A 22747-nucleotide genomic window follows, 5' to 3' on the forward strand; every position below is an offset into this window, starting at 1 on the left:
TTTCCCATATTCTGCCTCATCTCTCTATGCAATGTATCTTATAAGGTCATCTCAAAGTTTCTTGCCTCTAGACTCAAAAATTTCCTGCATCAATTAATCTTGTTCAACCAAGAAGGATTTGTGTTGAGTAGGAAAATATTTGACAACATAATACTACTTCAAGAAGTTATAGACTCAAGTTAGAAAAAAGGGGACCAAGGCATGGTAATAAAACTAGTTAAGGAAAATTCCTTTGATAGGGTCACACATAGCTTCCTATTGAAAGTTATGAAGTAATTGGGGTTTGATGCAACATTTACCAAGTGGATAACTCTTTCCATCTCTTCTCCTTGGATAGCTCCTCTGGTTAATGGTTGTGGCAAGTTTTCTCAAAGCTTCTAGGGTCTTGAGGAAAGGCTTCCCTCTCTCCCCATTTCTCTACATAATAATGGTGGATTTACTGAGTAGAAGACTCGAACATGATCGTGAAATCCACAATCTTCCAAGCATCATATTTAAAGAGGGGATCAGAAGTATCAACCACGGGCAGTTTTTGGATGGAACTATTTTGTTAGGTGGTGTCTCTTCGGTGATTGCCAAATGATTTAAAGTAAATTTGGATAAGTTTTTCAGCGCATCTGTAGGAGCCACAAATGACAACAAAATTCATATCTACACTTGTAACATCTCTCCTTAGAAACCAAAAAATATCAAAGAAATTTTGGGATTCTAGATTGTTTGGGATCGGAAGGTGTTATAGACAATTTTGTGCCTTGCAGCATCAGGCATGAATTGTCAATAATCCAAGGGATCCAAAGTCCCTATACATGATGTTCCTACCCCTAGAGGAACAAGGTCAGCAAACCAATAGCTCTCAGATCAGTTCTCCACCTGAAAACACTCAAAAACAAGCAATCCTGAAATCAAAGCAGGTGCTCCACTAGGCTTCTGCGCTGAAACTCAACTCCTCCATGGTGTACCTGCGTTGCAAAGCAAGTGGAACAAAGGCCACCTGCGCTGAGCGAGATGGGACGAGTGGCACACTGAGTCATTACTCTGGAATCTTCCAAAAATGACACTTGGATCAGGGATTTCGCCTTGTGATGAGTCAGAGGCTCTGTTTCTCCAAGTGGAAGCAAGGTTCTCCAAGTGGACTCAAGAACTGAAGATCAACTGAAGAGAGAGAGGACACAAGGCAGCTACACATCAGTTGCAAGCTGACTCATCCTTTCTCAATTCATCTATATATTGAGCTCTCTCCTATGAGCTCAGGAGGCTGGAATTTTGTGCAAAGTAATGATATGTTGTTGGTTTCACTATAGAGCTATTGGGTGATTGCTTGAAGGAGGTGAAGAGGAGAAATTCTTTCTGTTGGGAGGTGTTGCTGGATTGGGGCCTTCAATGGTTGTAACTCTCTCAGAACTTTACTTCTTCATTAATAAAAGCTATTGAGGTTCTTCTATATGCATTTGTTTCAATGATATATTGTGATAATTGTATATTTGATTTATGCTAATCCTTGAATCGGTTATGATTGCATGCTTCTTGTTGTTTCCTTCTTTGCTATTTTGCAGGATCTCATTGTAGCTGGGCCAGCAAAAGAGCAAGGAGCTGGGAGCAAGCAGCCAGAGAGAAGAGTTTGGATTCGACATTAAGCGCAAGGCAACGGTTAGTGCATTTCCTCATTCTCTCTTGCTTTCGTAAAGAAGTAAACCTTAAGTAGTTTTCTTTACAGTTGTTGCTGAGGTACTATCACCCTTAGAGTGGGATAGGGTCATCCGAATCGGATACTTTTCCCTACAACAAAATGGCGACTCCACTGGGGATCGTATCTGTTTGATTGTTTGTAGTATTTTGCTATTCATTTCCTGAACAAAAGAGTACCAAATCGAAAAGCTTTTGACTATATCAAAAGCGAAGTAGAGGGCAGCTACTCTAGCTCATTTCTTAGCATGTTCATGATTTGAAGAGCTGATCTACAAGGATCCTTGTAAGCTCTTAGTGATAGCTTTTCATCCTCCTAATCATCCCTTTGTGTGTGCTTGACTGATTGCTTCTGATTTGAGCAAAAACTGTGCATTTTTGAGAAAATTGTGACCCGGAAACTGAGAAAACGCAATTTTCGTTTTCCAAAGCAGGTAGTACACAGGCTACCTGCTTTGCAACGCAGGTCCCGAAGGGGCTACCTGCGCTGAGAGCCAGATTGGCTGTGCAGCACCTGCGTTGGCCCAATTTTGCCTTGTGCATTTGGGGTTTCCTCCCTTTTTCTTACCTGTTTTCACTATAGATTTGGCTGCCAGTTACCAGTCTTGTACCTGTTCTGAAACCAACCTTACTTGCCATCATTCCGCCTCTGTTATATAGTGAAATTGTACTTGTTCTTTTGCATTTCTTACGTCATTTACAATTTCCCATAACGAAAGTAAACTAGTCTTGCTTTGGCCTCCTAGATCTGAACCTGTGTTAGGCATTTTGCTGGTCTAAAGAGTTAGCTTGTTTGCTGTCCATAGCTGATTAGTCTTTTTACTTTCGTCATTATGGTTTGATTTCATGTATTTCCAGTGATTAAACAAGTAAATCTTAAGGTGTCTTTTGATTTTGGACTAGCTTGTTTACTTTCGCTTTAAATCGAAATCAAAGTTATATAACAACTTTCTTTTTGTAATACATCAACATTAAGAAAGGGAAAAGAAAATGCATGCATTGTGCATTTTGCATTTGACTGTTTGCATGCTGATTTAGGAAATTTTGCATTAGTGTGTGCTCTATGATCTGTGTGAAAAGATTTGCCTTTCTTCTCCTCAGTAGTTAAGATTTTCAAAGTTGAAAGATTGAAAAGTTTGCTTCTCATCTTAGACTGCATTCAGGAGTTTGTTACATACATCTCGTGGTGATCCTTAAAGGCAAACTGCTAAACAAGATCAACAATAAAATAAATTCAATCTACATAACAACGCTTTGTAACATAACGCAAACACATAGAGGTCTAGGTAGAGACGTGTTCCGGCGTCGTTAAACGTAGTGACCGTCGATCTCTACGAAGGTGGGTGATTCCTCCTGAGAGTCGGTGGCACTAATACGGACTTGTGCTCCCACGTACCATCGCGTATATATTGGGAGACCCCTATAGGAACAAAGCCTTTATCCATAGGAAGCCGTGTCAGCCGCCCTACTGATCGCGATGCAGTGAACACAGCATTCACGAAGATCGACCACCCGTACCGTAAAACGTATTCTGTGGTTTCGCGAAAAGTTTGGCACACCCTCTGCCTAGAACTCCAGAGAAGTTTCTTTTGGCCTTTTTCAAACTCTATAACTGAAAAAGTCCATCCGAGCATTTGTCACTTCGGGCTCGTTAAAACATCGAAGGAGACTAGAGTCATCTTTAGCTTTTTCTCGACTCTTAAAACATGAAAAAGCAAAGTTGTGTCTAAAGCGTCGTTAATAAAATTTATTTTAATCGGAACATAATCACCTGTTATTCCCACGTTGATCTTTCAGTTGAAAAGTATGGAGCCCACCAACCAAGGAAGTCACCTTGGGGAGATGTTGGTGCACCTCATATGGCCACATTGTCACTTCCAGGATTGACAATTGGCCTACCTGTATGGCTCTTTTCAACTAATGTAGTTCAAATCACCACTAATCCTGAGCAGTCGAATCAACAGTTAGACCAGTCTAGAGCTACCCACCAGCCTTCCACTTCTTACAATTCTTCCTTTGATCCTTCATCTTCGCGAGGTAGAGCCGGAAAAAGTCAGCCTCCCATGGAGAAGAAGGAAAAGAAGAAGAGAGAAAAGAAGCAGAAAGGGCCTATGGCGAAGGCGACTGGGGGCAAGCAAAAGACATCTGACAAAAATCCACACACTGCACCGACCAGGCCTAAATCGCCATGTGTCATTTGCAAAGGGACCCACTTCCACCGTGACTGTCCTTGTATTCCCCGGATACTAAGGGACTGGTTCCCCAGGTTGCACAATCCAGTAGCATCAACCTCTGGTAGTCATGTTGATTGCAGTCCGTCAACTAGCGAGAGTGAAGGACGAAAAGGGAGACCAAGATCACCCTGTATGTTGTGTGAAGGCGATCACGCCATCCACCGATGTCCATTCTTAGATGAGGCGAAGAGAGTTTTGGAAGATCGTCCGGTATCACCGTTACGACTTCCTCTTGGATACCAAAAACTCGTGCCTAATCCCTCGATAGTTGAAAATCCAGCTGGCCCGTTCAAGTGGTCAGCTGAAGTGTCAGTCATTGAGAATGAACCTGCTGAATCCAGACCAGACGAAAGTCTAAAGGTCGAAACGGCAGTTGACCCGGCTCTTCCTTCAGAGGTTTCATCCTCAAATGACTCCGTCATTGAAGACCCATCTTCAAATGACACCCTCACTAAAGAGGATAAGGATGACACCGTCCATATTCTTTTCATCAACACAGACTCTGATGAGCATCAGGGCAATGCGCCCATTCCTTTATCGCAGGAAGGAACATCGTCAGGGTCGTATCCGGCCGTGTATTCGGTCCCACCACCAAGCAACCTGGTTGTGTCCTTTGATTGGAATCAACTAGGCAGACCCCGGTTACCAGCCAGTATCCCATTCAGAATCATCGTCCAAATCTACAGAATGGTGATGGCTGGAACTATCATTGATGAAGGGGCATCTGTGAGTATCCTTTCCTCTATTGCTTGGAAAGCACTGGGTTCCCCGGCGCTTTTACCTGAGATGAGAAATCTATCGGGTTTTGATAAAGGAACCAGTCGTCCGTTAGGGATTCTCCCCAATGTTCCAGTTACATTGAAGGGGAAGACAGTTCATATGAATGTCATGGTCGTCCAGGGACCCTTGGTTTATAACTTACTCCTTGGACGAGACTATATATATTGCATGGAGGCGATAGTGTCCTCACTCTTTAGAGTTATGTGTTTTCCGCATGAAGGAAGAATGGTCAAGCTCGTAGACCAACTTTCATTTCCAGGATCACGCATCGCAAATAGTCAAATACCATCCCTTAACGGTTTATTCACTCAAGGAATGCCTCCACCCCTGGTTCTACTTCCCGATGAATGCGAGTGATTCGGAAGAAAGAACTGGGACCCAGGGGGCATGCACCCTGGCCTGCCTTGGGCAGAGGAAACCTTGGGTATAAAGTTAATTTCCGCAGAAGAATATGACTAGTCCGTACCCCGTCCGAAGGAAGGAAGAGAGGGTTGTTCTAGGATAAAATCTTTTGTCAAAGTTATGTGAGCGAAATAATCGGCTCCCTTTGTCTAGAAATTAGGCTCTCCTGAAGAAGGAGATCCATTTGTGGCGGCAAGTAGCCACCATCTTTGAAGGCAAGTCTCACCCATTAAAACATACGTTTTGAAGGATAAGTAGGGGCAGCCTCCAAAGAAAGAGATGAAATTGCTGCAACAAGTAGTCACCATCCTTAGCAACCTAGTAATAGACATCGCCGGAAAAAGAGTTTAGTTTGCGGCAGCGAACAAAACCATTTTTCGGATAATAAGTAAGAGGCAAACCTCCCTCCGTAACGCCAATGTTTTATCTGTTGCGATCTTGCAAAAATCAAAAAGTGAACTGATGGGAAGACAAGTACCGTCGGCACCGAAAAATAACGAGAAGACAAGTATCGTTAAAAATATAGCAAGACGACAAGTAGAAAAACAGAGGTGGGACAGAGGAGGGGCAGCCTTGAAATTATACTTTATACCTGGGGGCATGTGAACCTTTTGGAATGCAAGCACGGGACGACTATTTATTTTTTAAATTTTTAGGTCCTCCCTTTAAACCTGTAGGTCTAACTCGTTAAACTCGTAGGATTAGCCGTTTCCAGCTTGCATAAAGAAAGGATGTGGGGCAAAAGTTAAAACTTGCCAAATAGGAGCATAGCTTCGTGAGATAAAGCTCCTTAAAAAATAGCTATCTCACCTGAGGCGTTTCTTGTATTATGACTGGTATAATCGAGCAGTTTTAGCAATGTTCATGCTCGTTAAAAAATAAACGCAAGAGCCGAGCAGTTTTAATACATAGTTCATGCTCGTTAAAAAATAAACATAAGTTGTGAGCAATCTTCCCCTAGAGTTCAAGCTCATCCAGAAAAAATGAACCGGTAAATAACCTTGGTAAATGTAACCTTTGACAGCCATATTAAAGCCCTTGGTCGTGTTCTTGCAGTCTCACCTCCATCCGTTCATTTGGCCAATCGTTCATCTCCATATGTTTGTTTACCCATTTTGAGGAACAGCTGCGAAGAGTGATTTCACTTAGCCATCCTTGTGACACTGCCGTGATTGGAAAATTCCAACCTGTACCTGGAATCTGCTGCTGCCCTGTTCATCACTCGTTCCTCAAAAGACGAGTCTTCTTTGAGCTCTTTTCACTGACTCGTAAAATATGAAAAGTTTGCCGAGTTTTGGCCTTCCAGCTCGTTAAACGACCGGAAGAGCTATCCCTCCTCTAGATTTTAATCTTTTTGGACCTGAGGGATTATTGCACAAAAAGATCGAGTGCTTGTTTTGTTCGGCTCGTTAAAGCAATCGAAAATTCATCCCTTCTGTATTGTTTTATACTTTTTCGGACTTAAGGGATTAGATGACGAAAAAGGAATTTTGGAGTTGACTTTATGTACCTTTTCAGACTCTCTAAAAATGAAAAGGACCGAGTTATCCTTGTCGTTAGACTCGTTAAATTCATTAAATAGCGACAAACTTGTCTTTAGACGAGAACGAGTTTCCCTATCGCTAGGCTCGTTAAAACATAGCGATGGGCTTGCCCGAAGGGCAGGTTATAGAACAAGCATATGTTATCCTCCTCAAGCTTGATAAAAATAAAGAGGTACTGGTCAGCAATGACTGGGGAAAAATTGGGAGAATCTCACAGCTTTAATGGTAGCAAGTCGCTCTTGAACATGACACTTTGTCCTCCGTAATCACATCGGGTTGGGTTGTTTCATTCACCGGTCTCATCACCGTGGTCCTCGCCACACCATCCACATTTGGGGTAATGCTACCGATCCATCACATCAGTGTCGTTATATGTTCAAGAGATGTTGTTCTGCAAAGAGTCAACCGTGTCCCATCCACTGCCATACATTGTCCTTCATCCATTTCATGACCGCCACCCTGAATCATACATCACAGTTTGTTTTCACCTCATCACAATCACTAGCTCCGTTCCGTGTCACTGATGTGGGATTCATTAAGGCCCTCCTTTGACGGATCGCTCCTTGTCGACATCAGCTCATTATCCAAGGAGTTGATCTAGGAACACCCCCTTCAGTACTTTGAAGCTTGCATGCCTCAATGGCAAGTTTCTCACTTCCGGCGACAGGTATACATCAATGACCTTCGACCAGAAGATTTTGCATGGTGGTCGACGCCAAGTCCTTTATTCCCACCATGTGAATTGTACTGCCGTACCTTGAGGGTCATCATCCTTATCGGTGAGTCCTCTCGCGCTTGTTAACAGTTTACATCATTGACCGGTAATCAAGCGATGTCTTTCCATGTTCGACTTCAAGAAAGTCTCACATGGATTGATTTGTACATCGAGTGAAGATCGGAAGAGATTGAAGACCCCGGATCTAGTTTCATCCATCCGGGCTGCAATATATATTCAGGATATAAAGACATTTGATATGTACATCATTGCAGCAGATGGTCATCCTTCTCAAAGGATGATAATTTCAGCAGAGAATTATCAGTCTAGCATCAGACGATCGTCTGTTCTATGTACCAAAATGTATTTATAAAGCTGAGCATGGGAATGCCCGCCTCAGCTAGATCATGAAAAAGAATGAAAAATAATGTATTGTATTGTATCTTATTACAGGACACTTCTCAGCAGATTGAATGAACTTCGGATCCTCCTAATAAAGCATTTCACCCGATAAACGACCTCATACTTTAGGGGGCATCTGTTATAGACAATTTTGTGCCTTGCAGCATCAGGCATGAATTGTCAATAATCCAAGGGATCCAAAGTCCCTATACATGATGTTCCTACCCCTAGAGGAACAAGGTCAGCAAACCAACAGCTCTCAGATCAGTTCTCCACCTGAAAACACTCAAAAACAAGCAATCCTGAAATCAAAGCAGGTGCTCCACTAGGCTTCTGCGCTGAAACTCAACTCCTCCATGGTGTACCTGCGTTGCAAAGCAAGTGGAAGAAAGGCCACCTGCGCTGAGCGAGATGAGACAAGTGGCACACTGAGTCATTACTCTGGAATCTTCCTAAAATGACACTTGGATCAGGGATTTCGCCTTGTGATGAGTCAGAGGCTCTGTTTCTCCAAGTAGAAGCAAGGTTCTCCAAGTGGACTCAAGAACTGAAGATCAACTGAAGAGAGAGAGGACACAAGGCAGCTACACATCAGTTGCAAGCTGACTCATCCTTTCTCAATTCATCTATATATTGAGCTCTCTCCTATGAGCTCAGGAGGCTGGAATTTTGTGCAAAGTAATGATATGTTGTTGGTTTCACTATAGAGCTATTGGGTGATTGCTTGAAGGAGGTGAAGAGGAGAAATTCTTTCTGCTGGGAGGTGTTGCTGGATTGGGGCCTTCAATGGTTGTAACTCTCTCAGAACTTTACTTCTTCATTAATAAAAGCTATTGAGGTTCTTCTATATGCATTTGTTTCAATGATATATTGTGATAATTGTATATTTGATTTATGCTAATCCTTGAATCAGTTATGATTGCATGCTTCTTGTAGTTTCCTTCTTTGCTATTTTGCAGGATCTCATTGTAGTTGGGCCAGCAAAAGAGCAAGGAGCTGGGAGCAAGCAGCCAGAGAGAAGAGTTTGGATTCGACATTAAGTGCAAGGCAACGGTTAGTGCATTTCCTCATTCTCTCTTGCTTTCCTAAAGAAGTAAACCTTAAGTAGTTTTCTTTACAGTTGTTGCTGAGGTACTATCACCCTTAGAGTGGGATAGGGTCATCCGAATCGGATACTTTTCCCTACAACAGAAGGACTTCAATTACCTAGGAGTTCTGATCTTCTTAAGGTATGCATCTCCCTATGCCTAGCAGCGAGTCCTTGACAAAATCAAAACCGAAATAGTGAGCTCGGGGAGGAATCTGGTTAAATAATGGGGGCAGGACTATCTTAGTGAAATCAACACTATCATCCATTCCTTTGTACTAATTCTCATCTCTTCAGGCACCGAACTATGTTTTTCACCAACTTAGCATATATATCAGGAAATTTCTATGGGAGGGAGGAAAGTAGGATAACAAAAAATTCCACCTGGTAAACTAGAAGACTATTAGAGTGCCTAAACCGCATGTGGGACTTGGTATTCGTGACTACTCTCTGTCCAATCTAGCCATGGTGGCCAAGTTTTTTTGGTCGCTGAAAATAAAGCTAGATCATTGGTGGGTGCACATAATGAGAGAAAAATACTTACATCAACACAACAACAGGGAAGAACACATTGAAACAACACAAGGTTATCCTATCTAGAAACTCCTCTAGTCATCTTCAACTCTCATTTTAAGTAATCTCTGCAAACTTACAAGGAAGGGTAGTTCAATTAACATTGGGTCAAACTCAATCCTAGGCCTCCATCCCTTAGGTCTAGATCCCTTTGTCTCCCCACTTAGGGAGAATTTGCTGCAAGTTAGGGTCATTCACTTACACCAAATATCCAAGTGGGATCATTATGTTGACCTAGATTGTCATTGTTGTCAATATGGAAATATTCTAGATGAGTAAACAATGATGTGAGGCCAAGGAGAAGTAGAGCAAATCCATGAAGAAATAGGAGCAAGAAGCCATGAGGAGAAACCAGAGGAAAGCCAAGATAGTCAAGCCATTGGAGAGAATATTGGAAGTCATAGGAGCTATCAGAGCAGAGCTATCAAAGCGGAGAAGAGGTATTGGAGCGGTATCAGAAGCCATCAGGGAAGCCATCAAAATAGGAACATGCACCAGGAGGAGAAGCCAACGGAAGAGTAGCTAACAAAGGAGCCATATTGTTCGTTAGAAGGAATAAAGAGGAACATGCATCAGGAGGAGAAGCCAGTGGAAGAGCAGTTAATAAAGGACCCATATCATGTAATATTGGAGGAATATCATAGAAGAGCTATTGGAGTAGAACATCAGAGGCCATCAAGGAGTCATATCAGACTAGAAAAGAGTGGAGGAGTATATATCGGGTTAAAGTATATGACCACATAAATCGAGTTAAAGTATATAATATCAGGTTAAAGTCAAATTGAATGCACATGGTTATATTCCAACAGGCAGATTTGTAATATTGGTAATGGTTTTCAAGGGGATGCTAGGCGGTAAGTGGTATTTAGAGGAGAACGCCCGATTCGATTAACCGATCGACACGTAGCAGCGAGGAGGAGAGAGGAAACCATTTTTCAGGTGGGTAATCCTCGAGCTTTTTGTCCACCCGAAATCCTTGTGAACGACTGGACCTTGTGGGAGGTGATCGACAACAGAGGATCAACGAACTATTTGAAACTTCGGGTGTAATATCAACCGTCAGATTTGATGGAGGGAAATCTACGGTCGAGAATGAGCCTGATAAAGGTAATAATCAATTAACACGCTAAGGCTATGGAAAAGTGGAAAATTTTAGTTTCCTTGTGTTTGTGTATATTCCCATTATACAAGGGTTATAATAGAATTAAAGGGGATAAAGGGTTATGGGTTAAGTCCACATCAATCAAAGTTAAGAACGAAGCAATATATATATTATATAGATGCGATAATAACGCAGACCCACAGCTCCATTATAAACTGCCCTAATGTAATATTTCATCCACTGTGTCGCTAGTCTCAAAGGGCTGTCACCCCCGAAAGCTCTGATTGCGATATATAGTTGTGGACCCGAAGGTCCTATTATATTGTGTCCTAATGATATATCGCATCTACCATATCGGAAGTTATGTATCACAGTGTTTTAAGCCTTGTCACTTTAAAACTCCAATAGCAATATATATACAGACCCGACTAGACCATTACAATATGACTTAATATATTATCGCATCCATTGCATATCACAAGCCTCTTGTAAAGCCTTACCACAATGAAAGAACCGATTGTGATATATATATATATATATATATATATATATATATATAGAGATATATATATATATATATATGGACCCGACGGAGCTATTAAAAGAGTTTAAAATAATATCATGTCCGGGTATCGGGGAATTGACTATGTTATGTGCAAATTCGTCGATTGTGATAAAGTTGTGAAGGATCAGATCCGATGAAGTTATAGATGCAGGCATAATGTGTTTGAAGTCTGGCCTTATGTGTTTGGAGGGTATATTTTCCATGTATTTCCTGTGCATGCTTATATTCTGTTTTATGGTCCCAGGTTTAAAGGCTTAAGGCCTTGTCATATTAAAGCGGTGATTGTGATAAAAGGATGACGTGGCATGTGCAACCTCTATATGGCTATAGTATCTGTTATATGGTTTCCATGAACAATTACTGTATTTTGTATGAATATTAAAAAAAAAGGCCTCTCTGATATTTTTTAATATGTAACACTATTGTAATTCGGCCTCTCTTCCACATTAATGTGTCCTGTGTGTATTGATGGATTTGAAGAGATAGAGGAAGCCGAAGAGTGAGTGCAAAGGAAGCTGAAATATCAAGTGAGCTATGAGGAAGCCGAAGAGCTAGTAGTGAAAGGAAGCCAAAGGTCAGGGGTATCAGGAATATAAAACAGAGAACAAGGAAAGTTTAGAGGTTGGAAAAATTGGAAGAAACAAAGGCAGGGATAGGTCTAGCAGGACAGGAGGAAGCTAAAGGTCCAACAGGACAAGAGGAAGCCGAAGGTCCAGCAGGACAAGAGGAAGCTGACAGATGAGCAACTCTATTGATCGGGCTAACCTACGAAAGGCTCAGACCAGCGATGAATTAGTCAGAGCCTAGTGCAGCTAATAGTAGACTCACTAAAGCTGTGTGGAAACATTATCAGAGATCATGATGGCTATTGCAGAATCTTTGTGGAAAGTATGAAGAGCTGTATATAATTCTTCATATGAAGACTAATTGGCATTGATGTTGTAGCATGGAGACTACAGTGAAGTTGTAAACAAACAGAACTCAGTAAAGAAGAGTTTTGAGAGAAGAACATTACTATCAAACATGCCTTGACAATAGGGTTGGAGCTCTTGGGGTTGGTGCCTCAGAAGTTTGAACGATTGGTGTCCTTGGAGTTGGTGCTCCTATATCCAAGGTTGGTCCCCTGACAAAACAGATCCATATAGTTTGCAGCAGAGGGTTGGAGACCTTGAGGTTGGTGCCTCAGAACTGGAAGGATTAGTGTCTTGGGAGTTGGTGCTCCTAAGTCCAAGGTTGGTGCCTTAACAAAAAAGAGTTGCCGCTCTAGAGGTTGGAGCCTCAAAAAAGTCCAAGTTGGTGCTTGGAAATAGATTGGAATCATATATATATATATATATATATATATATATATATATATATATATATATATATATATATATATATATATATATATATATATATATATATATATTGTATCTATTTTGTTGCAAAGATTATATTAGTAAAAGCATTTATTCTTGTTGTTCATCTTGTGTTCTGAATGTAAATGTTTTAATTGGTAAAATAACAATTGAAAAGAAATATTGATTCACCCCCCTCTCAGTATTTCCAACAATTGATATCAGAGCCAGTACCTTCATTCAAATCCTAATAGCTTGAAGGTTGATCTTTAGAACAAAAACGGTGAAGTCAAGGAAGAACGTCTCCAATCCTCCTAAGGATGTGTCTCCCTCTTCCACTAAAATAGAAGACAATCAATTTGAGAAGGTTCCACGGTTCAATGGAAACTTTAATATATGGGAAGTAAGATTGAGGAACTTCTTAAAGACTCAAGGCATTAAAATCTGGAAATCAGTAATTGTTGATAGCATGATGGATGGAGAATCCAAGGAGTACGATGAAAAAGCAATGAAGGCAATCTTGAATGGGCTACCTGATTCTATAAACAACAATTTAGGAAAATGTTCATCATCAAAGGGTATATGGGACAAACTTCATTACCTTCACTCAAAAGGAGCATTGACCATGACCATCAGTCAAGAAGATGATGGAAATCAAGAAGAAAATCCAGAACCCATTATAGAAGATGAAAGTGAGAATGATGACATCAAGGCTAAAGAAGACCTAGAAGTTGAAGAGAATGAAGAAGATTTTGTAGAAGATCTCCTCACTAAACTTACAGCTACCATGGAAGAGATTATCAGTTTGAAAAATGAAAACAAGGAACTTAAGAAGAAATCACTAGCTGGTGACCAAGACCAAACAAGGGAGAAAGTTGGCCTTCTCCAGCTTCAAATACAGGAAAGAGATGAAGAGCTTTCCAAGCTTAAGAAGGAATTTCATCAAAACAAAAGAAAGCATCATGAAGAATTCATATCCATGACAAATCCTTTGGATAAAGCAAAGAAATGGGAAGATACCTTGTCAAGTTAACTACAAGAAGCAAGAAAGTTGGAACAAGGAGCTGAGAAGACAATGGAAGCATTAGCAATCATAGAAGAACAGGTTGATGAAGCAGAAAAGGAGAGAAACACCATGATATGTCAACTAAAAGCAAAGGATGAAGAAATCTTCAAATTAAAATCTAACATCAAACTTATCAAGGCTGAAACATGTAAAGCTACAAGGATCAAGGATGAAATGGAGAGCAGTCTAGCAAAGGAAAATGAAGAAATTTTCAAAATGAAGTCAAATATCATCTCCCTTAAAATAGAAGCAAATGAAGCTGCTCATATCAAGGAGGAAACTGAGAAACAACTTTCTAAGAAGAAATATGAGTGTGAAATATTGGAAGAAGAGATTGTCTTCCTCAGGAAAAATGTTGAACGGATGAACAAAACCATGAAGAGCTCTCAAGCCTTGGATGACATGCTCAACTATCAAATATTTCCATTTGATAAATTAGGTCTTGGGTATGCAGGTGAATCCTCAAACAAGAATGATAATGCTTCAAACAAAAGGGATGTGAAGAAGCTAGAAAGAAATGGTGATGCTCCCAGTTCCAGCAAAGGCAAGGAGAAAAATCAAGGCAGCAATGGAAGAAATCCTGCTCCAAGAATAAATGTAGATAATGCCAAGGATGCTAGAAGAAATGGTTATCATCAAAGGATCTCAAGATAGAAAGACTTCAGAAGTACATCAAGGAAATCTCCATCCCCCAGGTACCAAAGTTTATTTCTTGGTTATTGTTATTCTTGTACAAACTTTGGTCACATGGAAAAATATTGTAAAGCATATCATAAAGATAGATGTTATGGTCCCCAACCATATCATAAAGATAGATATTATGGTCCCCAACAATCTCCAAGGAACAATTTTGCAGGAATAAATCACAAATTCGTATTCATGAACAATGTAGAATGCTTCAAGTGTCATAACATTGGTCATATGGTAGGTGATTTTAACTTAACTTGGGCTCTTACACAAGTTAGAACCATGGAAAATGTAGGAATTTACAGGGTAAGTTCCTCAGAAAGAATACCAAAAGGACACCGCTCACAACCAGATCACAGATCAATACACCAGTATTTTTGACGTGGTTAAAACCCTCAAAGAGGGAAACAGTCCACAGCCTGTCCCAACATGGGTACTACAGGCAATTTATTAATCAAAGAATGAAAATTTACATAAGCTTCTCTCATGCACGGATTACCCGAACAATGACCCTCCATGCGCTTTAAATAGAACTCATGGACCAATCGGGTGTCAAGCCACGGATCAAGTGTCGGTAATACCGAGGAGAGAATGAACCGTCGGATCACTACATATCGTGGCCGTCGGATTGTAAGTTACAAAATGTACAACGGTAAAGAAACACACTTTACCTAACTCTACACTAGACCAAGTTGAACTTAACTATATCCTATGTGTCAGAATATCCTAACATCCCCCCTTAAGAACAACTTGGGATAGGATTGAAGGATTTACAAATATGACACAATAGGAGAAGGAAGGAGGCACTAGAGCCTATCCCCCCTTAGTGACAACTTCCTGAACTCCAAGCATATATCGAAGTTTAGTGAACTTCGCCTCTGTGAGAGCCTTTGTGAAGATGTCTGCAACCTGATCATCTGTTGAACAATATTGCACTTCAAGAACATGGTCATGAATGAGCTTTCTGATGAAGTGCATGTGTAGTTCAATGTGTTTGCTGCGCTGATGCTGGACTGGATCTTTGCATAGCTGAATGGCACTTTGATTATCACACCAAAGTGTGGTTGGATGCTGCTGCTCAAAGCCAAACTCTGATAGGATCTGACGAAGCCACAAGGCTTCCTTACTAGCTTCCACGGCACCACGATACTCTGCTTCTGCTGACGAAAGAGAAATGGCAGCCTGTTTCTTACAAGCCCATGTAATAGGTCCTGAACCAAGAGTGAAGACATAACCGGCAGTAGACTTCCGATCATCAAGGTCACCAGCCCAATCAGAATCAGTGAAACCAACTAACAGAGGAGCTGCTTTGGCACTGTAATGAATCCCAAACTGTACTGTACCTCGAACATAACGAAGTATTCTTTTAGCTGCTTTCCAATGACTTTCACGGGGGTTTTGCATAAAACGAGCAACAAGGCCAACAACAAAGGAAAGATCAGGACGAGTATGGGTTAAATACAAGAGTTTTCCTACAAGTTGACGGTATAAGGTAGCATCAACTTCAGGAGAAGTACAAGAGACTGAAAGTTTGACTCCAGACTGAAAGGGAGAAGGGGCTGGCTTACAGTCTTCCATGTGAAAATGACGAAGAATATCACAAGCATACTTGGACTGGGAAAGGAAAATACCCTCCTTGGATTGCAAGACTTGAAGACCGAGAAAATAGTGTAAGTGTCCTAAGTCTGTCATTTCAAATTTCTTTTTAAGGCTGGACTTCACATGGTTTATAAGGTTGGGATCACTACCAGTAAGAATAAGATCATCAACATAAAGAACAAGGATGATAAGAGAGTTGCCCACTTTCTTGGTGTAGACAGTATTGTCAGAATGACACCTAGAAAAGCCAGATTCTAAAAGAAAGCTATCCATTTTGGCATACCAAGCCCGAGGAGCTTGCTTGAGGCCATAAAGGGATTTCTTAAGTCGACAAACAAGGCTGGAGTCTGTTTGTATGAAGCCAATGGGTTGTTCCATATAGATTTCTTCCTGCAAGTCCCCATGCAAGAAGGCAGATTTAACATCCATCTGATGGACTTCCCATTTTAAAGAGGCAGCAAGGGAAAGAACAAGGCGGATAGAGTTCATTTTGGCAACAGGGGAGAAGGTTTCAGTGTAGTCAATGCCTTCAACCTGTGAAAAGCCCTTAGCAACGAGACGAGCTTTATGTTTATCAACTTTCCCATCTGGTCCATACTTGGTTCTGTAAACCCATTTACATCTAACAAGTTTGCGTCCCTTTGGTAGAGGAACAAGATCCCATGTATCATTTGTCATCAATGAATGATATTCTTCATTCATAGCTGCTTCCCAATGTGGATGGCCTGAAGCTTCTGCAAAAGTGTCAGGATCATGATTTACTGGAGCTTGAGCCAGTAAAGAAGAGGCTCTTTCAAACTGAGAACGTGTACGTCGCTGATCTGTAGGATCACCGGCAAGATCACCTGCTGCATCCCGAGTAGCACGGACCCATCTTGGAAGTTGAGGATCCTGAGAAGGTGGGGGAGGATTATCATCCTCGCTTTCATCATCTGAAGAAGAAATGTTTTCAAAAGTAGAAGAGATAGGAAGAGGTGGCACATCCGCCGGACTAGGCTCGCAGGCCGATTTATTTTCATCAAATTTTACATCTCTTCTAATGATAACATTTTTGGACTTAAATGGAATAAGTCTATAACCTTTTACATCTTCAGAATATCCAACAAAAGTACATTTCTCACTCTTAGGTTCTAAAGCTTTATGCTTTTCATCTGGAATATGGGCCCATGCTTCACTTCCAAACACACGAAAGTGACTTACATCTGGTTTAATGGAACTCCAAGCTTCTTCTGGAGTGATATTCTCTAGAACCTTAGTAGGAGTGCGATTGATTATATAATTTGCACAATTAATTGCTTCGGCCCAAAAACTAAGACTGAGTCCTTTAGATTGCAGCATACAATTAGCCATTTCCTTTAAGGTGCGATTTTTCCTTTCAGCTACACCATTTTGTTGTGGAGTGTATGGAACAGTATGTTGCATTTGAATTCCATTTTCGGTGCAAAAGTTGATGAATGTGTTTTTAACATATTCTCCACCATTATCAGTTCTTAGCTTAAGAATTTGATGTCCAGATTGTTTTTCAACAAAGGCTTTGAAGGCCAAAAATGTGTTAAATACTTCGCTCTTGAGTTTTAAGAAGTATACCCAAGTGCGTCTGGAGAAATCATCAATGAAAGTTAAGAAGTACTTGCAGCCAGAGAATGAAGCAACAGGAAGAGGACCACATAAATCACTGTGCACAAGCTGTAAAGGGGTTGAGGCGTGCCAAGAGGCACGTTTGTCAAAACTGTCCCGATGATGTTTTCCGAGTACACATCCGGAACAAACACCATCTCTGCAAGATACCATAGGAAGACCTGTCACCATATTTTCTTTACATAGATGCTGAAGGGAGCGATAGTTTAAGTGACCAAATCGCTCATGCCAAAGTTTGCTCACTTCATCATTATGAGCAACAAATACTGAGGGAAGATTTGATGACCCAAAGTTGTGAAACTTATACAACCTTGTGGAATCATCAGCAAGACCAGTAGCTAGAATCTGTTTAGGATCTTTTAGATCCTTGATTACAACATCATGAGGTGAAAATTCAACAATTTTACCTTCACCTGAATGAGTTATCTGATAGACAGATAGAAGGTTGCAGGATAAGGTTGGAACACATAATACATCATTAAACTGACCATTGTCTAGATGAACAGTTCCAGTCCCTACAACATTAAGAGATCTATCATCACCAACATATATATTTTTGGTGTTACAATCATTTAAAGAAGAAAACATGGCTTGGTTTTTGGCCATGTGATAAGAGGCTCCAGAATCAATGAGCCACTCATGAGAATGAGAAGAAGAAGAAGATACATTTAATGCATAACCAGACTGAGATGATTGACAACGACATGCAGAAAGTGCCATTCCGGAAGTTGAAGTTGAAGTAGGCTCCACATGGATGTTATGTTTCTTCATTGCGGCTTCCAAGGCTTCCATCTTCTTAAAGCATTTAGATTCTAAGTGGCCATCTCGATTACAAAAGTTACAATGTCTATCAGTCTTCTTCCATTTGTTTTTATTGGTCTTATCATTTTGCTGAAATGATCTTTCATTTTGAGGCTGAGTTGGTTTAGGACCATTCTTTTAAGGATATGACTTCTTAGGATTCTTTGAATTTGGTTGCTGCTGGGCGGCTAATGCTTTCGTGGAAGAGTTTCCAAGATTAAGAAGACCAAGGTGTAAGAGTTTTTCTTGTTCTCTTATTAAGGAATCACAAAAGGAGTCAAAGGAAGGGGCCTTGTAGTCTTTTCCTTGACAAATGAAAGCTTCCCTTGTAGAATGGAAAGTGGAAACAAATACAGAGTAGGCTGGTCCCAACTTAGTAAGGATGGAATAAATAAGGTTACCATCTTCTTTCTTAACTTTAACACCTTCCAAGAGATATCTAAGGGTCTTGAATTTGGACAAGAAATCTTCAATGCAAGAAAAATTATTAGGATCCAAAGTAAGCAACTCATTTTCAAGTTGATGGGCTCTAATTTCATTTTTAATCCCAAAAACTTTAGCGAGTTTTTCTAATGCTTCATGAGGAGTTTCAAGTTCTGCAATGTGGAATCTAAGATCAGGAGAAATAGACATCCCTATCAAACCACGTGCTTGATCTTGTCTATTTTCCCATTTTGCAGCCTTGTCTTCATCTTTTGGTTTCTTCTCTTGGTCTGTGGCTATTCTGAAGAGACCTTTACTTCTAAGTAAATCTTCCATGTAGGCTACCCATTGGAAGTAGTTAGTGCTGTCAAGAATGACTTGGCATGGACTTTCCTTTTTTTTTTTAAACTGAAGCTGAAGATGCTAAAAGTAAGTGTTCCAATGGATAGATCTCGAAAAAATAGGTGGTTTTAAAAAAAAACGGCTCTGAAAAAGGCTTCCGGATGAAGAAGTTATGGCTTTTTGAAAAAAAATTGTTGACGTTGCCGGCAAAGTGCGCGAATGTGCGGGAATGAAAAAATCCACCCCCACAAAATGGAGACTTGAACCCAAGACCTCTACTCTCTTAAAATAGCTTTGAACCAATTGATCTATACAAAAAATTTGAGAGAGAGAGAGAGAGAGAGAGAGAGAGGGGGGCTTGGTTTGCGTGCTTACCTTGAGAAAGCTCTTTTTCCCTACAAAACACAAAACACAAAACACAAAACCCAACACGAATATGCAAAGAAAAATGAACCTTGTGGCTCGAAGTTAGCTTTAGCCAAAAAACTAGAAATTTTTAAAAAAAATCTCAAAGTTAGCTTTAGCCGAAAAACTAAATATTTTTCTCAATGTTTCTGATTTTCCGAGATCACACTAAGGTGCAGGGAAAAGAGCATACGCATGAGAAAAATCCTTCCTTTCTGTTTCTGATTTGCCCAGATCGCACAGAGTCGCAGGGAAAAGAGCATACGTAGAAATGAAAGGTATAGATCCGGTTAAAAAAAGGCTAAATAAACCGAAACCGAAATAAGCAGAGAGAAAATAACAGTAAACTGCAAAAAACACTGTATACCTCCCGATCTGAAAAATGACGCAGATAGGGCTACCGGAAACATTTTCGCGTGAAACGAAAGGGGTTCCTCACTGGAACAGATGCTCTGAACGCAACAGAGCAGTCCTCTCAGCCCGAAAGCAGTCAGAAACAGCAGATCTAGGAAACGACAGCCGCATGCAGTTCTACCGGCTTCAGATTTGGATCACCAACGGACGCGGCCCTCAAATAGCTCTGATACCATGTAGGAATTTACAGGGTAAGTTCCTCAGAAAGAATACCAAAAGGACACCGCTCACAACTAGATCACAGATCAATACACCAGTATTTTTGACGTGGTTAAAACCCTCAAAGAGGGAAACAGTCCACGGCCTGTCCCAACGTGGGTACTACAGGCAATTTATTAATCAAAGAATGAAAATTTACATAAGCTTCTCTCATGCACGGATTACCCGAACAATGACCCTCCATGCACTTTAAATAGAACTCATGGACCAATCGGGTGTCAAGCCACGGATCAAGTGTCGGTAATACCGAGGAGAGAATGAACCGTCGGATCACTACATATCGTGACCGTCGGATTGTAAGTTACAAAATGTACAACGGTAAAGAAACACACTTTACCTAACTCTATACCTAACTCTACACTAGACCAAGTTGAACTTAACTATATCCTATGTGTCGGAATATCCTAACAGAAAAGAAGAAAGTTACACAAGTATGGAAAACGAAGCAAATACAATCTGAAAGTCCCTTGAACTATCCAGCCAACAACACATGTTATCGGCCTGATTTTTGACAATCTAAGCATCTGATGGGAAGACTCTGTCAAAAGAGATGATGCATACACTTAGGGGGAGCCTGTGATTCTTGATCATTATTGCAAAAGCTATTTGTGAAAGGGTCCTTATGAAATCCTTATTGAGCTATATTAATAATCATTCTTTGATAAAGATCATCTCTCAGGAGCACTCCATTGAAGAATTGATCTCTTAACTATTCTTTGAACTGTTGTTGAAGATGTTTTCCACTTGATCACTAAGTAGTAATTGGAGCAGTAGAGAAGGTCATCTAATACTAGAGAAATAGGGCAAATAACTATGGTTCTGATATTATAGATGCTAAATGTTTTGACTTAGGGATTTGATATGAGAACAGGTAGATTATGGACAAAAATAGAGGCAACCTTCAAACAAATAGATATTGTTGGGAATGAAGCATGAAGCAAGAGAAGTTGGAAACATATAACACAACTAAAGCATTGCAAAAAGATGCCACTCAATAAAAAGAATTTAAGAGACAGTCACAGATTGGATATCAAAATCTGCTTGTGGAGATAACTTGCAAAGATTTTTTTTGGAAGAACACAAGGAAAAGATGGCTCATCAAAAGATTATAGAAAGGAGAATGTTGTGTAGTTGAATATAGCTCACTAACTTAAGGAGAAGCACAAAAATATAAAGGAACTTTGATGTAAAGAGAGATAGCAAGAAAGACAATTTCAATGGCATTTTCTCTTGATTCGGACTATGAAGGCCTCTTAATTCTGACTGTGGAGACAACAGAATATGGATTGAAGCATAAAAAACTGGACTTGATCATCTGGTGTGGGTCTATTTTTAATCTGTTTGAAAGCATTGAAGTGGAGCATCCTTAAGCATTGTTGAAGCCATGATAAAGTAGTTCTGAGACATAAGAGGGGATAATGTGCTAATTGATGATAAAGCATCAATCCCTCTATCTTGAGTAGAAACAAGCGCACTATTACAAGGGGAGTAACATACTCATGAAGATCTACAATTCATAAAGAACGGAAGCAGTTTGATAGGGAGATTCCCTAAGCACTCCTTTGCCACTGATGTCAAAGGGTGAGAGAAGAAGAATATTGCCATCAATAACAAAGGGGGAGATTGTTGACCTAGATTGTCATTGATGTCAATATGGCAATATTTTGGATGAGTAAACAACGATGTGAAGCCAAGGAGAATTAGAGCAAATCTGTGAAGAAATAGTAGCAAGAAGCCATGAGGAGAAACCATAGGAGAGCCAAGATAGTCAAGCCATTGCAGAGAATATCGGAAGTCATAGGAGCTATCAGAGCAGAGCTATCAAAGCAGAGAAGAGGTATTGGAGCAGTATCAGAAGCCATCAGAAGAGGAACACGCATCAGGAGGAGAAGCCAACAAAAGAGCAGTTAACAGAGGAGCCATATTGTTCATTAGAAGGAACAAAGAAGAACACGCATCAGGAGGAGAAGCCAGTGGAAGAGCAGTTAACAGACGATCCATATCACGCGATATTGGAGGAATATCATAGAAGAGCTATTGGCGCAGTGCATCGGAAACCATCATGGAGTCATATCAAACCAGAAAAGAGTGGACGAGTATATATCAGGTTAAAGTATATAACCACATATATCGAGTTAAAGTATATAATATCAGGTTAAAGTCAAAGTGAATGAACATGGCTATATTCCAAAAGGTGGATTTGTAACAATGGCAGTGGTTTTCGGGTGGACGCTAGGTGATAAGTGGTATTTAGAGGAGAGAACCCGATTCCATTAACTAAGCGACATGTAGCAACGAGGAGGAGAGAGGAAACCATTTTTTAGGCGGGTAATCCTTGAGCTATTTTTCCACCTGAAATCCTTGTGAACCATTGGATCTTGCGGGAGGTGATCGACCGCAGAGGATCAATGGACTGTTTGAAACTTTGGGTGTAATATCAACTGTCAGATTTGATGGAGGGAAATCTACGTGGAGAATGAGCCTGATAAAGGTAAGCATCGATAAATGCGCCAAGGCTATGGAAAAGTGGAAAATGTAAGTTTCCATGTGTTTGTGTATATTCCCATTATACAACGGTTATAATAGAATTAAAGGGGATAAAGGGTTATGGGTTAAGTCCGCATTAACCAAAGTTAAGAATGAAGGAGTATATATATTATATAGATTTGATAATAACATGGACCCATGGCTCCATTGTAAACTGCCCTAATGTAATATCACATCCA

General features: G+C 40.4%; 1 pseudogene; it reads right to left on the minus strand.

The window, feature by feature from the left end:
* LOC149179582 (succinate-semialdehyde dehydrogenase, mitochondrial-like) overlaps positions 1 to 22747 on the minus strand; it is a 131361-nt pseudogene that overhangs the window by 73507 nt on the left and 35107 nt on the right.

This window comes from Pinus tabuliformis, chromosome 3_2, assembly GCF_031772625.1.
Source record: "Pinus tabuliformis cultivar Carrire ecotype Pingquan chromosome 3_2, CPIR1, whole genome shotgun sequence".
Lineage (NCBI taxonomy): Eukaryota > Viridiplantae > Streptophyta > Pinopsida > Pinales > Pinaceae > Pinus > Pinus tabuliformis.